Here is a 17056-nt window from a genome sequence, read left to right as displayed (position 1 = left end):
TTCTATTTATTTAATTGAATTTTCGAAAATTTCATAAAAAAAATTCAGATTTCTATTTTAAAATTTTTATTCTATCTTATCTTAGTTTTAAAATTTCAAAATTCAAAATCTTTTTCAAAAATCATATCTTTTTCAAAATCTTATCTAATTTTATTTCAATCTTCAAAATTTGAAAGTCCTTTATAAAATTTTTTTTCAAAATATTTTTCCTTCTAGACATAATTTTCGAATTACTTGTCCTACTTTATTATTTTGATTGAAAAATTTTAAGTTTGGTGTTTCCTTGTTGAGAAAGTTTCAATCTTCAAATTTTAAAATCATATCCAAAATTTTTCAAATCTTTTTAATTCATCAGCCATTTTAGCATTTGAATTTTATTTATTTATTTTAATCTATTTTATTTTATTTTATTTTATTTTCAAAGCTTATTTTTCTAGTTTCCAATTATTTTAATTTCTTCTCTTTTGAATTTGGTTAGCATTAAATAAATAAAATAAAAACAAAAATATTTTGATTTTTCTTTTACTTTATTTCTATTTTACAATCTACAACATCTCCCTTTCTCCATCATGGATCTAAGTAGAAATGAACAGTCCAGAAGGACTCTGGGGTCATATGTTAACCCCATTAATGCTGCATACGGGAGTAGTATCTGTATACCCCCATCAGAGCAAGCAGTTTTGAGCTAAATCCTCAGCTCATTATGATGGTGCAGCAAAATTGCCAATATTCTGGTCTTCCACAGGAAGAACCTACTGAGTTTCTGGCACAGTTCTTACAAATTGCTGACACAGTACATGATAAAGAAGTGGATCAGGATGTCTACAGATTATTGCTGTTTCCATTTGCTGTAAAAGATCAAGCTAAGAGGTGGTTAAACAACCAACCCACAACAAGCATAAGAACATGAAAACGGTTATCAGACAAATTTCTGAATCAATATTACCCTCCAAAAAGGATGACACAGCTAAGGCTGGACATCTAAGGCTTTAAACAAAAGAATGATGAATCCCTTTATAATGCTTGGGAGAGGTACAGAGGGATGCTAAGGAAATGCCCTCTAAAATGTTTTCAGAGTGGGTACAGTTAGACATCTTCTACTATGGGCTTACAGAAAAAGCTCAAATGTCTCTAGATCACTCAGCTGGTGGATCTATACATATGAGAAAGACAATTGAAGAGGCTCAAGAGCTCATTGATACAGTTGCTAGAAATCAGCATCTGTACTTGAGTAGTGAGTCCTCCCTGAAAGAAGAGGCTAAAGCAGTATCCACTAAACTTAGTCCTCAAGAACAAGTTGCTGAACTCAATCAGCAATTGCTTACTATAACAAAACAGTTTGCAGAATTCAAAGAGATGCTCCAAGAAACTAAAAATGCTAACCAAAATATGGAAGCACAATTGAATCAGACAAGACATCAGCTATCTAAATAGATAACAAAAGAATGCCAAGCTGTTCAATTAAGGAGTGGGAAAACACTGAACGTATCAATCCAAGGTAGCAGGAAGCCAAGAAAGGAACAACTGACAAAGGATAACCAAACCACTACCCAAAATCCCTCTGAGGATAGTAAGAGCCCAGAGAAGAATGATTCTGGCGTTCAAACGCCAGAAAAGGGTGGCAATCTGGTGTTAAACGCCCATGCAGCCCCCAATTCTGGCGTTCAAACACCACAAAGGGGTCAGACACTTGCAAGTGCTGATAACAACCCTCTTAAGCAGGCTTCTCCAACCACTTCTGTAGGAAATAAACCTGCAACAACCAAGGTTGAAGAATATAAAGCCAAGATGCCTTATCCTCAGAAACTCCACTAAGCGGAATAGGATAAACAATTTTCCCGCTTTGCAGACTATCTCAGGACTCTTGAAATAAAGATTTCGTTTGCAGAGGCACTTGAGCAAATACCCTCTTATGCTAAGTTCATGAAAGAGATCTTAAGCCATAAGAAGGATTGGAGAGAAACTGAAAAAGTTTTCCTCACTAAAGAATGCAGTGCAGTCATTCTGAAAAGCTTACCAGAAAAGCTTAAAGATCCTGAAAGCTTTATGATACCATGCACATTAGAGGGTGCTTGTACCAAGACAGCTCTGTGTGACCTTGGGACAAGTATCAACCTAATACATGCATCCACTATCAAAAAGCTTGGTTTGACTGATGAAGTTAAACCAACCCGGATATGCCTCCAACTTGCTGATGGCTCCATTAAAATCCCATTAGGCATAATTGAGGACATGATTGTCAGGGTGCGGCCATTTTCCTTTCCTACTGAATTTGTAGTGCTGGAAATGGAGGAGCACAAGAGTGCAACTCTCATTCTAGGAAGACATTTCCTAGCAACTGGACGAACCCTCATTGATGTCCAAAGAGGAGAGATAACCCTGAGAGTCAATGAGGATGAATTTAAGTTGAATGTTGTCAAAGCTATGCAGCATCCAGACACACCAAAAGACTGCCTGAGTGCAGATGTTATTGAATCTTTGGTGGAAGAGGTCAATATGACTGAGGGTCTCGAATCAGAGCTAGAGGATATTTTTAAGGATGTTCAGCCTGATCTGAAGGAACCAGAGAGAACGGAAGAACCTCTGAAAACTCCTCAGGAAGGGGATAAGCCTCATAAATCTGAGCTCAAACCACTACCACCATCCCTGAAATATGTATTTCTGGGAGAAGGTGACACTTTTTCGGTGATCATAAGCTCTGCTTTAAATCCACAGGAAGAGACAACACTAATTAAGGTGCTAAGGACACACAAGACAGCTCTTGGTTGGTCCATAAGTGATCTTAAGGGCATTAGCCTAGCAAGATGCATGCACAAAATCCTATTGGAGGATGATGCTAAGCCAGTGGTTCAACCACAGAGGCAGCTAAATCCAACCATAAAGGAAGTGGTGCAGAAAGAGGTCACTAAGCTACTAGAGGCTGGGATTATTTATCCTATTTTTGATAGCCCCTGGGTGAGCTCTGTCCAAGTTGTCCCCAAGAAGGGAGGCATGACAGTGGTTCATAATGAAAAAACGAACTGATTTCTTCAAGAACAGTTACAGGGTGGCGTATGTGTATTGATTACAGAAGACTCAATACAGCCACCAGAAAGGATCATTTTCCTTTACCATTCATAGACCAGATGCTAGAGAGACTAGCAGGCCATGAATACTACTGCTTTTTGGATGGCTATTCAGGCTACAACCAAATTGCAGTAGATCCTCAAGACCAGGAGAAAACAGCATTCACATGTCCATCTGGAGTATTTGCCTACAGAAGGATGCCATTTGGTCTGTGCAATGTACCTGCAACCTTTCAGAGGTGCATGCTCTCTATTTTCTCTGATATGGTAGAGAAATTTCTGGAAGTCTTCATGGATGACTTCTCAGTATTTGGAGACTCATTCAGCTCCTGCCTTGATCATCTAGCACTTGTTCTAAAAGGGTGCCAAGAGACTAACCTGGTTTTAAACTGGGAAAAATGTCACTTTATGGTGACTGAAGGAATTGTCCTTGGGCACAAAATTTCAAACAACAGAATAGAGGTGGATCAAGCTAAGGTAGAGGTAATTGAAAAATTACCACCACCTGCCAATGTTAAGGCAATCAGAAGCTTTCTGGGGCATGCAGGATTCTATACGAGGTTTATAAAGAAATTTTCAAAAATTGCAAAATCTCTGAGCAATCTGCTAGCTGCTGACATGCTATTTGTCTTTGACACAGAGTGTCTGCAGGCATTTGAAACTCTGAAAGCTAAACTGGTCACAGCACCAGTTATTTCTGCACCAGACTGGACATTACCATTTGAACTAATGTGTGATGCCAGTGACCATGCCATTGGTGTAGTATTGGGATAGAGGCACAACAAGCTTCTGCACATCATTTACTATGCCAGCCGTATTCTGAATGACGCACAGAAGAATTACACAACCACAGAAAAAGAGTTACTTGCAGTGGTTTATGCTATTGACAAGTTCAGATCTTATCTAGTAGGATCAAAAGTGATTGTGTACACTGACCATGCTGCTCTAAAATATCTCCTCACAAAGCAGGATTCAAAACCCAGACTCATAAGATGGGTGTTGCTTCTATAAGAGTTTGATATAGAAATAAGAGACAGAAAAGGGACAGAGAACCAAGTAGCAGATCACCTGTCCCGGATAGAACCAGTAGCAGGAGTGCCCCTCCCTCCTATTGAGATCTCTGAAACCTTCCCAGATGAGCAACTCTTTGCCATTCAGGAAGTACCATGGTTTGCGGACATTGCAAATTATAAAGCTGTGAGATTCATACCCAAGGAGTATAGCAAGGTGCAAATGAAAAAATTGATTTCTGATGCAAAATACTACTTATGGGATGAACTATATCTCTTTAAGAGGTGTGCAGACGGAATGATCCGTAGATGTGTGCCTAGAGAAGTGGCACAGAAGATCCTATGGCATTGCCATAGATCACAATATGGAGGACATTTCGGAGGTGAGCGAACATCCACCAAAGTTCTCCAGTGTGGCTTCTACTGGCCTACTCTCTATAGAGACTCCCGAGAGTTTGTACGTAACTGTGACAGTTGCTAGAGAGCTGGTAATCTGTCTCACGGTTATGCCATGCCTCAACAAGGGATCTTAGAGATTGAATTGTTTGATGTATGGGGTATTGACTTCATGGGGCCTTTCCCACTATCATACTCAAACACTTATATTCTAATGGCAGTAGACTATGTATCTAAATGGGTAGAGGCAATTGCCATACCCACTAATGATACTAAGACAGTGATGAAGTTCCTCTAGAAGCATATCTTCAGCAGGTTCGGTGTCCCTAGGATACTGATCAGCGATGGAGGCACTCACTTCTGCAATAAACAGCTTGACTCTACTCTGGTCCGATATGGAATTAACCATAAAGTGGCAACTCCATATCATCCACAGACAAATGGGCAGGCTAAAGTCTCAAATAGAGAACTAAAACAAATCCTGGAGCGGACTGTAAATGCCTGTAGAAAGGATTGGGCAAGAGGTCTGGATGATGCTCTGTGGGCATACAGAACAGCATTCAAGACTCCTATAGGGACCTCTTCATACCAGCTTGTGTATGGAAAAGCCTGTCATCTTTCAGTGGAACTGGAACACAAGGTCTACTGGGCAACCAGGTTCCTAAACCTTGATACTAAGGTAGCTGGAGAGAGGAGATTACTCCAGTTGAATGAGCTGGAAGAATTCAGACTCAATGCTTTTGAAAATGCAAAAAATTATAAGGAGAAAGCAAAAATATGGCATGACAAAAGGCTGTCATCTAGAGTCTTTGAGACAGGACAGAAGGTCTTGCTGTTTAACTCTAGGCTCAAATTGTTCTCCGGGAAATTGAAATCCCGGTGAAGGGGCCCACATGTGATTACAAGTGTGTCACCATATGGCTATGTAGAACTTCAAGATATTGATTCAGACAAAAAGTTCATTGTTAATGGACAAAGAATCAAACATTATCTTGAAGGCAATGTTGAGCAAGAATGCTCAAAGCTGAGACTAAGTTAAAAGCTCAGTAAAGTCCAGCTAAAGACAGTAAAGAAGCGCTTGCTGGGAGGCAACCCAGCCATTATCAATAATTAGATGTTTGTAACAGTTAGATAAGTTTTTTTAATTTTGTTTTCCTTGTTAATTAATATATTTTCAGTGAAAAAGTCAGGAAAATGGAGGTTTAAGACATAAAACAGAGAAATCACAGAGGAAAGGAGCTCACTGGCGTCAAAACGCCAGTAAAGAGGCAATCTGGGTGTTAAACGCCAGAATGGCTACCATTCTGGGCGTTTAACGCCAGTGAAGGTATCATTCTGGGTGTTAAATGCCAGAATAGGCAGCATTCTGGGCGTTCAGAAAAATGCCCAGTGAAAAAGGATTTCTGGCGTTTAACGCCAGCCAGGGTACCTGGCTGGGCGTTAAACGCCCAAAATGGCCACCAGATGGGCGTTAAACGCTAGAATAGCTAGGGGAGAGGTAATTTCGTTTCAATTCAAATTTTTTTTTTGAATTTTCATGTTTTAAATCAAAATTTTCTACATCCAAACATTACAAACATTCATCTTTTAATTTCCATTCACAAAAATTTATAAACTTATAAATTCTTATTGATTCTCCTTCAAATTCTTTTCAAATCTTTTTCAAAAACTCATTTATCTTTCCAATTTCTTTCCAAATCTTTTCAATTCATTCATATTATCTTTTATTTCTTAGATGCATAAACAAAAAAAATTCAGATTTAGCTTCCTCATATCTTCTTCATATCTTTTAAATTTTGAAAACTATATTCTCTTTTGCATATCATGTTTATCTTGCATCAATCATATCTTTCAATCATATATTTTTCTAAAATTTTGAAACCATACCCTCCCTCCCCTCTATTTATACATTCGGCCATCACCCCTCCTCCATCATTCGAATCATTCTCTCCATCTACTCATCTTCTTTCTTTGCTTTTGCTTGAGGACAAGTAAACCTCTAAGTTTGGTGTGAGTTTCCGTGATCACTGACCAAAATCATGGCCCCTAAAGGGAAACAAACCACTCCAAGAGGCAAGAAAGAAAACAATCCAAAACCACAATGGATCCATGAGAGGTTCTGCACCAAAGAACATGCAGATCATTACTTCAAAATAGTGTGCAGAAGATCAATGATCCTGGAAGTCAAGTTCGATCTGAAAGAAGACGAATATCCGGAGATCCAAGAGCAGATTCGAAATAGAGGCTGGGAAATCCTAGCTAATCCTGAGATGAATGTGGGAAGAAATATGGTCCAGGAATTCTATACAAATCTGTGGCTGACAGATAAGCAAAGAATGGAGGGAACTGCCTTCTACACTTTTCGAACCATGGTCAGAGGGAGGATTATCTACTTTTATCTTGACAAAGTGAGAGAAGTCCTCAAACTTCCTCAACTGCAGGATGATCCAGAATCCTTTAACAGGAGAATGGCTAAAGATAAAAAGTTGGATCAAGTTCTAGAGGACATATGCTTCCCTGAAACCAAGTGGATAACCAATTCAAAAGGTATCCCAAACCAACTGAAGAGAGGAGACCTCAAGCCAGTTGCTAGGGGCTGGCTGGATTTCATTGGGTGATCCATACTTTCCACCAGTAACCGCTCTGAAGTCACTGTCAAAAGAGTAGTGATGATCCACTGTATTATGCTGGGAAAAGAAGTGGAGGTCCATCAATTAATTCCTTGTGAAATTTACACAATTGCAAACAAGGAATCCACTGAGGCCAAATCGGCCTACCCAAGCTTGATCAGTCTGTTATGTAAAGATGCGGGAGTACAAATAGGTGTTGATGAATATATCCCAGTCGAACACCCAATCACCAAAAGGGTGATGGATGGACCTCAAGTTCAAGACAACCTCATCAAGAGGAGGGCACATGAGCTCCTCCCAGAAAATCCTCAATTTGACTATTGGACCCGCTTAGAAGCATCTGTCAACAAGCTGCAAGAATCTATGGATCAACTCAAAGAAGAGCAGTAGAATCAGAACAGCATGCTCTGCAAACTGCTCAGAGAACAAGAGAAGCAAGGGCGTGAGCTACAGGAACTAAAGCGCCAGAAGCTGTCCCTTGAAGAGTTGGATGTCCCACAAATTGAAGGAGCACCTACCCCTTAAAATCAAGGTTGTTGAGTCCTAACTATATGATAACTTTTGTTATTAGAGATCTATTTTAAGAGTTACATGAGCATTAGTATTAGAGTCATTTATTTTTATGTCTTTAATTTCCTTTCTTTTACTATTATTTATTTGCTTTTATGCTTATTTCATGTCTTATTTTTATTTCATAATCAATAAAGTTTAGAGTCTATGTCTTAAAGCTATGAATGTCCTATGAAGCTTCACCTTTCTTAAATGAAAATGTTTTTACTTGCAAAAGAACAAGAAGTACATGGATTTCGAAATTTATCTTGAAATTAGTTTAATTATGTTGATGTGGTGGTGATAAACCCATATTTTATGATGTATTTTGTGCTCAATTTAAGTGATTTACTCAATCCTTCACCCACTTATTCATGTAAATTGCATGGTTTTACTTTTCCTTCCTTACTTTATGATATATGTGAAAACATGTTTTCTTATGCTTTAAAAATATTAATTTTTAATTATCCTTTATTACCATTCGATGTCGTGATTTGTGTGTTAAGTATTTTCAGGTTTTATAGGGCATGAATGGCTTAGAGGACAGAAAGGAAATATACAAAAATGGAAGGAAAGCACAAAAATGGAGTTTTGAAGAAAAGGGCAGCGACGTGAGCGCATGGACGACGCGGCCGCGTGCCTAGCGCGAAAAGGCATCGACGCGCACGCATGACTGACGCGGACGCGTGCCTTAAGCAGAACGCAAATGACGCGTACGCGTGATCGACGCGTACGCGTGACAAGTAAAACTCCCAGATGACGCGAACGCGTGACCCACGCTAACGCGTGACAGACGCCACGTACCAGAATCTACAGAAAACGCCCCCAGCGATTTCTGGACCCTTTTTCGGCCCAATTCTGAATCCAGAAACATAGAATATATGCCAAAGAATGGAGGAATCAAAGGGGGGGGGGACAACTTATCATACATTCATAATTCAGAATTTTAGATTTAGATGTAATTTTTAGAGAGAGAGGTTCTCTCCTCTCTCTTAGGATTGAGGATTAGGATTCCTCTTAAAGGAATTATGATTTCTTCTTCTCAATTTCTAGGTTTAATATTCCTTTTATTTATTTTCTCAATTTAGTTTATGAACTCTTTATGTTTGGATTGATTTTCTTTTATTAATGCAATTTGAGGTATTTCAGAATTATGATTGCTTTCCTTTATTTATCTAAATAATTTAGATTTTTCCCTTTTGGCTTTGGTTGATTAATTGGTAACTCTTGAGTTGTCAAACTCATCGTGATTGATAATTGTTATCTTTGCTGATTAATTTAAATTCCTATAACTCTAGTCTTTCCTTAGGAGTTGACTTGGACTTTAGGTGTTAAATTGATTTATCCACTTGACTTACCTTCATAGTTAGAGGTTGACTTAGTGGGGAGAAAAATATAATTCTCATCACCATTGATAAGGATAACTAGGATAGGACTTCTAATTTTCATACCGTGCTAAGAGTTTTATTAGCTATTGATTTATTAATTCCTGCAATCTATTTTTCTCATTCAAATCTTTTTCAAAAACCCAAAAACACTATTTTCCATAACCAATAATAAATCGTACTTCCCTGCAATTCCTTGAGAAACGACCCGAGGTTTAAATACTTCGATTATAAATTTTTTGGGTTTGCTTAAGTGACAACCAAAACTTTTGTACGAAAGGATTCTCTGTTGGTTTAGAAACTATACTTACAACGCGATAATATTTGTGAAAATTCTTTACCAATAGAAATCAGATCGTCAAAAATGGCGCCGTTGTCGGGGATTTGCAACTGTGTGCCTTATTATTGGTTATTGTAAATATTTTCTTTTACCTGTTTATTTGTTTTTATTTTTAATTTTTATTATTTACTATGAATTCTCACCCCTCTCGCTTTGAGTTTGGTTCTAATATTGTTGAAGGGAATGTAAGCTATAGTAGGAACATGCATCAAGGTCAGAACAGTCAAAGATGGATGGAGCCATGAGGACTTGATCAACCCTTTAGGCAACAACACTCTCCACAGTACCACAGACGACGACCATTCTACAATGCATGCCAAGGCAACAGATATGGTGGATCCCCTTGTAGTTACCAACAAGTCCCACCCTGTGCTATTGAACCATACTCTCAACATAGCTTTGAACCAGTATACTCACAAGCCCCTTACAACCAAACACCCCCTACGACCCTAATCCATATCCACCCCGACTCCAATCCAATTACTCCCAAGAACCACCACATTCTTATGATGAACCATTCCTCCAAAATAATGATCCCTCATATCCATCCCAATCTCCAATGGATGACACCCTTCGTGTTCTTCTTCAAGGACAAGCGAAGATGCAAAGGGACGTACTGGAACTCGTTACTGCCTTAACCGGGGTAGTAAATAAATTAGCCTCCCAACATCTGAGAACTCAAAGTACTCCCATGGCTACATGTGGAGAATCCAAAGAAGAGCGTAGCATGAAGGAGACACTAGAAACTTCAGTGGACAATGAGGAGCATGGCTTTGTATTGGAACAAGTGGAGGAAGCCATAATAGTTACAGAGGAAGAAGTGGTTGAAGATTTAGGAGATGCTGAACATCCATGGGAATCAAGAACCGTAAAGGATTCCGCCGAGAAGTTCAAAATTGATGTCAAGGAGGATAGTGCACAACCCCCAAAGCAGATATTTTATGAAGAACTAGATGGAATAACCCAAGACGCAAGTTTCCCTGATGACGATAATCACAAATCAGGTTCTCTTCTTAATGAACTTGCATTTGCAAGTGAATTCTTTGAGATAGAAGAATCTTCCCCGAGTGAATATGAAGATGATGCTGAGGTAGATTTTCTCAACCTCCAACTTATGACTTGAGTGATGATGAGAAAGAAATCAAGGACTTTGATCAAGACATGGTTGAATTTGAAGAAGTTTGCAAAGAAGTGGAGGAATTTATTGAAGAATACAAGGGAGTAGAGCTTGCAGAACCACTGGAAATACCTACCCCAAGGCCATTACCGCCCAATACAAGCTTCAAGTGGGTACAATCCTTAACCTTTATCTTTACTTTTCCACTTGAATATGGTTTGCTTGAAATAGAGGGCCAGCTTAGAGCTCTTTGCGGCTTTAAGAGTAAGAGGGAAATGGCTCATACTCAGAGCTGGTGTGCAAGATTCAATAAGGTTCCACGCTTCAATTTGAAGTGCAAGGATTGGTATCAAGTTCAATTGAATGGGTCTCGGAAGGCGTTTGGTCATCTTGGTGAGAATACAAATTACGTACCGTCCAACTGGAAAAATGTGGATCAAGGCAAAGACGGTTACAAAAATAAAGTTTGGGACCCCAAAATTCATTCTAACAATCAACATTCCTAGAGCCTAATCACTTGCTTTAACTTGCTTGAGGGCTTTACATGCCTAGTTTGGGACCCCGGAGGCTGTTGGCATTCCAAACACTGGTGGAGATTTTTGGATGAATTCAAGAACAAGCCACCATAGCAGGAAGCTCATCAAATGTCCAACTTAAGGACTTTAACTAAAAGTGCTGGGTGGGAGACAACCCACTATGGTATGATCGTCCTTTTTTCAATTTTATTTCGTTTTGTTTGTTTTTATATTATTTTATTTTCATTGAACCTAGATATTATTCATAGCATTTACATTAGCATTGCATATTGCATACTGCATAATTGCATAAAAAAAAAATCAACCCACGCGAGCGCGCAGGCCACGCGTGGGCGTCGATTGGAAATCGGCGTAATGATACAACGCCCAAAAAGTTGGGCTGGAATCGTACGGTTGGTGTGCGTTTAGCACAAATGGGCCCACGCGTCTGCGTCAACGACGCGAACGCGTCACTTACAATTCACACACACACCACGCGAAAGCGTGGGCGACACGTACACATCACGTGAAAATCTTTGCCCCTATAGAGTGAACAGAGAGTTGCGCCAAAATGACGTTGGAACTGTGCGTCTAGCACAATTTACAGTGACGCGTTCGCATATATCACGCGTCCGCGTCACGTACCTTTTACCTAATTCACGCGATCGCGTCAATGACGCCGCCGCGTCAGTTCCCTTTTGCCCCTATTACGCGATCGCGTGCTCCATGCGTTCACGCGAACCCTAACCATTTCGTGTCCCCCAAAATACCACCCCAACCTCCTCTGCACTCTCTCCTCCTCTCCCCTGCCACCACCGCACCACCCTCACCAAGCCGCCGTTACCATCGCCGACCAACCCTGCCACGCCACCCTTGCCGGAACCTCCCCTCCTTCTTTCTCTTCTTCTTCTCCCCTCCCTTCACCCACTGCCGCCCCATCTCCAAACCGCCACCACCCCGCCACCCGCCCAGAACCGCCGACCACCACCATAGCCCAATACCTTCGCCCTCAATCTTTTTCCTCACCCCTCCCTTAAACCTAACCCAACACCACAAACACAACCCTCCACCACTGCCCCCATCCGAAACACCACCGTGCAGCCACCAGCGCCACTACCCCCCTCTCTATCTCATATTCTGATCTTACCCACACCAGGTTCCACCGAACACTATTCCCTTTACCAGTTCATTAGTTAGTTACTCATATTCTGGATCATGAGGAGGAGACACATGCCCAGACTGAGCAGGCAGGACCAGAGCAGGCTGTGCCACAGCATGAGGAGCCACACCAGATCCAGGCCACAGATCTGGCGATTCCTCTCCAGTCAGAGCATCCGCTGCAGCAGACAGATTCTCCTACACTTATCCAGCCTGCAGACCTTCAGCCTACCACAGAGACACCAGCAGCACATCCTTCCGGAGATGACACTTCTTCACACCCAGCTTGAGTGAGCATCGAGGACGATGCTATTATTTAAGTGTGGGAAGGTTGCCATCTCTGGTGAATCTTTTTGGTGAACCACTTTTTAGACTCTTTTTATTCTATCTTATTTTGTTCATTTTCTGTATTTTTATTTTATTTTTATCTTTCAGTACTTGCACATTGTTCTTTTGCTGTATTTTTACTTTATTTCCGCATTTTGCACTTTAGTTTATATCTTAGATATTTAGCTTAGTTTGCAATTCTAAACTTATTAGTTATAGAATATGTGGATTAATCAGTATAGTTTACCCTTTTAGCATATAATAGTTTGATTTAATTGAAAATAAAAGGAGTAAACTAGAGACTTTAACAGAATCAAAACATCCACACACCTTGTATATATATAGCATTACATGTTAGTTAATTTATACAATATTTTTCAAGGAACAACACTAAGATTTTAAGGGCCACCCTAAGATCCACATTGAGAATAATGGGAACTCTTGATTTCTACTTGCATGACATACATAATTGATATATAATTTTTGAGCCAAAAGAACACACAACCTGTGAGTTTTTGAGCTTGATTGCATGGTTGCATTTAACCATAAATTTCATTCCTGTGTGTTTCGCCCTTCTTTCTTATTCTGGTGTTCTTTACCTTGTTTTAATCTATATGTCTAATATAGAATATAGATACATATCAAGAGGTGATTGAGGCCATCATTTGAATTTTTCCTCACTTATCCCAAATTAGCCTACCTTTTACATCACCCTTGTTAGCTCCCTTGAGCCTTTTAATCCCCTCTTGTTCTATAACCACATTACTAGCCTTAAGCAGAAAAACAAATTAAAAATCCCAAGTGAATCCTTGGTTAGCTTAAGATAGAGATTGTGTATCTACTAAGTGTGGGGAAACATGGGAACATGGGATGATAGAAAAAGTGGGAAATTGAAATTGAATAAGTTATTTGAATATTTGGGAAGCATTCTCATGTGAAATCAAATTAATTAAATTACCATGTGCATTGAAAAAAAAAACTTTTAAGTAATTAAATAAGAGGATACAAAAAAAATTACCCCAATGCAAAATAAAAGAATCAATGCACATGAGACAAAATTCAAAAGTAAATTTAATACAAGAGCATGTAACACAAAAGTGGGAAAAGTTTGGGTAGCTAGGTAAAGCATTTTAAATTATATAAAGTATGTATATGTTAGGTGAAATCTTATACTAATCAAGGATTCACTTTGTTAGCTCACTTAGCCTTATACGTATACTCTTACCTTTACCTTGGCCCCATTACAACCTTGAAAAAGACCTCATGATCTTTGTATGTCTATATTCAATATTTGTTGATTGGTTAGATGAAGAACAAGGTTTTAGAAAGCAAGGATAGAAAAGGAACAGAGTGATTAACCCAATAAACACTGAGTGACTAGAGAGTAAACACAAAATCCAGTGAGGGTTCAATAGCTCATCACCATATATCTCTGCTTAATTGTTAATTGTCTTGCAAGTTTGTGAAATACTTTTACCCATCTCAATTATAAAAGTGCTTTAACATTATCTAAGGTTTGGCTATGTATATATGATTCCTTGAAAATATGAAGCAAACTAACCACATGTAAGCTTTATATATATAGGTGGATAATAATTAGAATTGCATGATTCATGTAGATAGCTTGCATTTAGAATAGGTTGCATTGCATGAGATTCCACCATTCTACCTTCACTTTTTCCCTTGGATTTAGCATGAGGACATGCTATTGTTTAAGTGTGGGGAGGTTGATAAACCCATATTTTATGATGTATTTTGTACTCAATTTAAGTGATTTACTCAATCCTTCACCCACTTATTCATGTAAATTGTATGGTTTTACTTTTCCTTCCTTACTTTATGATATATGTGAAAACATATTTTCTTATGCTTTAAAAATATTAATTTTTAATTATCCTTTATTACCATTCGATGCCGTGATTTGTGTGTTAAGTATTTTCAGGTTTCATAGGGCATGAATGGCTTAGAGGACAGAAAGGAAACATACAAAAATGGAAGGAAAGCACAAAAATGGAGTTTTGAAGAAAAGGGCAGCGACGCGAGCGCATGGATGACGCGGCCGCGTGCCTAGCGCAAAAAGGCATCGACGCGCACGCGTGACTGACGCGGACGCGCGTGCCTTAAGCAGAACACAAATGACGCATACGCGTGACAAGGAAAACTCCCAGATGACGCGAACGCGTGACCCACGCGAACGCGTGACCCACGCGAACGCGTGACAGACGCCACGTACCAGAATTTGCAAAAAATGCCCCCAGCGATTTCTGGACCCTTTTTCGGCCCTATTATGAATCCGGAAACATAGAATATAAGCCAGAGAATGGAGAAATCAAAGGGGGGGGGGGACAACTTATCATACATTCACAATTCAGAATTTTAGATTTAAATGTAGTTTTTAGAGAGAGAGGTTCTCTCCTCTCTCTTAGGATTGAGGATTAGGATTCCTCTTAAAGGAATTATGATTTCTTCTTCTCAATTTCCAGGTTTAATATTCCTTTTATTTATTTTTTCAATTTAGTTTATGAACTCTTTATGTTTGGATTGATTTTCTTTTATTAATGCAATTTGAGGTATTTCAGAATTATGATTGCTTTCCTTTATTTATCTAAATAATTTAGATTTTTTCCTTTTGGCTTTGGTTGATTAATTGGTAACTCTTGAGTTGTCAAACTCATCGTGATTGATAATTGTTATCTTTGCTGATTGATTTAAATTCCTATAACTCTAGTCCTTCCTTAGGAGTTGACTAGGACTTTAGGTGTTAAATTGATTTATCCACTTGACTTACCTTCATAGTTAGAGGTTGACTTAGTGGGGAGCAAAATATAATTCTCATCACCATTGATAAGGATAACTAGGATAGGACTTCTAATTTTCATACCGTGTGATGAGCGGATAATTTATACGCTTTTTGGCATTGTTTTTAGTATGTTTTTAATATATTTTAGTTAGTTTTTATTATGTTTTTATTAGTTTTTATTTAAAATTCACTTTTCTGGACTTTACTATGAGTTTGTGTGTTTTTCTGTGATTTCAGGTATTTTCTGGCTGAAATTGAGGGACCTGAGTAAAAATCTGATTCAGAGGCTGAAAAAGGACTGCAGATGCTGTTAGATTCTGACCTCCCTGCACTCAAAGTGGATTTTCTGGAGCTACAAAAACCTAATTGGCACGCTCTCAATTGCGTTGAAAAGTATACATCATGGGCTTTCCAGAAATATATAATAGTCTATACTTTGCCCGAGATTTGATGGCCTAAACTGGCGTTCCAAGTCAGCTCAAGAATTCTGGCGTTTAACTCTAAAACTGGCACAAAATCTGGAGTTAAACGCCCAAACTGGCACAAAAGCTGGCGTTTAACTCCAAGAAAAGTCTCTACACATGGAAACTTCAATGCTCAGCCCAAGCACATACCAAGTGGGTCCGGAAGAAGATTTCTGCATTAAATACTTATTTCTATAAACCCTAGGCTACCAGTTTTCTATAAATAGGACCTTTTGCTATTGTATTTGATCGATCTTTGATAAGTCTTATGCTATCTTAGACACGTTTGGAGGCTGGCCATTCGGCCATGCCTAGACCTTGTTCTTATGTATTTTCAACGGTGGAGTTTCTACACACCATAGATTAAGGTGTGGAGCTCTGCTGTTCTTCAAGAATTAATACAAAGTACTATTGTTTTTCTATTCAACTCAAGTCTATTTCTTCTCCAAGATATTCATTCGTTCTTTAACTTGATGGATGTGATGATCCGTGACACTCATCATCATTCTCACCTATGAACATGTGCCTGACAACCACCTCTGTTCTACTAGCAATGGCTTGAATGCGTATCTCTTGGGTTTCTAATCTAAGATTGGAACCTTTGTGGTATAGGCTAGAATTATTGGTGGTCATTCTTGAGATCCAGAAAATCTAAACCTTGTCTGTGGTATTCCGAGTAAGATCTGGAAAGGGATGACTGTGACGAGCTTCAAACTCACGATTGTGGGGTGTGTGACAGACCCAAAATGATCAATGGATCCTATTCCGACATGATCGAGAACCGACAGATGATTAGCCTTGCGGTGACAGCGCATTTGGAACGTTTTCACTGAGAGGACGGGAAGTAGCCATTGACAACAGTGATGCCCAACATAAAGCTTACCATGAAAAGGAGTATGAATGATTGGAAGAAGGCAATAGAAAAGTAGAGGTTCAGGAGGAACAAAGCATCTTCATACGCTTATCTGAAATTCCAACCAAAGAATTACATAAGTATCTCTATCTTTATTTTATGTTTTATTTATCTTTTAATTATCAATTCTCCATCACCATCTGAATCTGCTTGACTGAGATTTACAAGGTGACCATAGCTTGCTTCAAGCCGACAGTCTCCGTGGGATCGACCCTTACTCACGTAAGGTATTACTTGGACGACCCAGTGCACTTGCTGGTTAGTTGTGCGGAATTGTGACAAAGTGTGATTCATGTTTAAGAGCTCCAAGTCCTTTGGCGCCATTATTGATGATCACAATTTCGCATACCAAGTTTTTGGCGCCGTTGCCGGGGATTGTTCGAGTTT

General features: G+C 39.1%; 1 non-coding gene across 1 annotated transcript; it reads right to left on the bottom strand.

Annotated features, from left to right (window-relative positions):
* Positions 1 to 965: 965 nt before the first annotated feature.
* Positions 966 to 1071, bottom strand: LOC112767860 (small nucleolar RNA R71). The gene has a single exon (XR_003185301.1). It is a non-coding gene; the product is annotated as a small nucleolar RNA R71 (small nucleolar RNA).
* Positions 1072 to 17056: the final 15985 nt, after the last annotated feature.

This window comes from Arachis hypogaea, chromosome 17 (genome assembly GCF_003086295.3).
Source record: "Arachis hypogaea cultivar Tifrunner chromosome 17, arahy.Tifrunner.gnm2.J5K5, whole genome shotgun sequence".
Lineage (NCBI taxonomy): Eukaryota > Viridiplantae > Streptophyta > Magnoliopsida > Fabales > Fabaceae > Arachis > Arachis hypogaea.
The sequence above is the reverse complement of the archived record's forward strand: the minus strand, read 5'-3'. Positions and strand labels throughout refer to the sequence as shown.